Source organism: Gavialis gangeticus, unplaced genomic scaffold, assembly GCF_001723915.1.
Source record: "Gavialis gangeticus isolate Ggan-Ray unplaced genomic scaffold, GavGan_comp1, whole genome shotgun sequence".
NCBI lineage: Eukaryota > Metazoa > Chordata > Crocodylia > Gavialidae > Gavialis > Gavialis gangeticus.
Window position 1 is genome coordinate 90,296,967 of NW_017729025.1, and position 1,383 is coordinate 90,298,349.

General features: G+C 39.4%; 1 protein-coding gene across 1 annotated transcript in view; it reads left to right on the plus strand.

The window, feature by feature from the left end:
- MAP3K9 (mitogen-activated protein kinase kinase kinase 9) overlaps nt 1-1,383 on the plus strand; it is a 193,397-nt gene that overhangs the window by 144,102 nt on the left and 47,912 nt on the right. The window lies entirely within an intron of this gene.

Genomic DNA, 1,383 nt, shown 5'->3' on the forward strand with positions numbered 1-1,383 from the left:
TGGTCCTTGTTCTGTCATCTGCCACCACTGAGAACAGTCTAGCTCATGAGTGGGCAAAATGGTGGATCAGGCCGGCAGCTGGACTCTGTTTCCCAGCAGCCCCTTCGTGTGTTGCTGTGGCCAGTTTCCATGGAGACCCCCTCACTTCCATGTGTTCAGGGAGAGCAAGGTGAGACAGCAAAGGGAGTGGGAAGGGGCTGCAGGAGGATGGAGTTGTGGGGGGCGGGGAGGGCAGAGGTCAAAGAGGCCAGATTTATTTCCCCAGCTATAGCTGTGGGAGGGGGACAAATTCAAGGCAAACATCCAATAATTAGATTCTGTACCTGGAAAATTATAACAAATGTATAAATTTTCCATATACAGTATAGTCTAATTATTGGAGGATCATATAATCAGGGTTGTCTTACATTCACGTAAATATGGTAATCTGTTTTGAGCTATCCAGTATAATAATCACAATGTTTCTCTGCATTAATCCATCCTAAGTTGTTTGGAGGCTAAGATATTCAGTTCAGATGAACAATTTTAGCTGCTTTTTCTGTATATTTATTTTGTTTATTTATTTAGAATGGTGACACTTGCTTGACCCTCTTAGTACTCTGTTTCTGGCCCCAGGCAAAGCTTGAAAGCTCATAGGTACATAAAATTTTGTATCCAAAGGTTTGGCCTTGTGTCTTTCCAAGCCAGGCACTGATGATTAATAACAGATTCTTTATTTTTGTTGACTTCAGGATTAAAGAGTAAGGATCTTTTTAGCCAAGATTAATCCAGGAAACTCACGAGACCATGTATGTTCAAAAATTCTATTTATAGCACCTCATCTCCACTGCTAAACAAATTAACATTGCAAAATTATGGATGGAAGGAGTGGTTGGTGCTTTCCATATGGTCTGATACCTTCCCACTGGGGCTATTTTATGTCTTGAACTACCAGTCAGTTAAGCCAAGCTATCTGTCAGCTATTTTGCCAATATAAAACCCTGAGCACTGGGAATTAATTGCCTTGCATCAAAATACCATTTCCACCTTCTCTGCTACCCCATTCCAGATCTGTCAGAGACCCTCTCCTCCATGCTTGCTGTGTGGTAGGTTAATAATACTGTTAAGAATTAAGTTACACTCTGAATGAAGAACCTTGTTGTAACATGCACTGAAGGTGCATGTGATGTGTATAAATGTATTTGAGCAAAAATTACACTTTAATATTTTGTAGATTTTAGAAAAATCAACTGATTCCCCTCCCAAAAATGTAAAATTAAGAATAGGAATTATAACTCTTCAACCTTCAAATTACTTGATTTTTTTTTTTAAATCAAATTTAGCAAAAAAACCTACCTCTGTCCCCCAAATTATAGTTTCATAGTTTCTAGGGTCGGAAGGGAC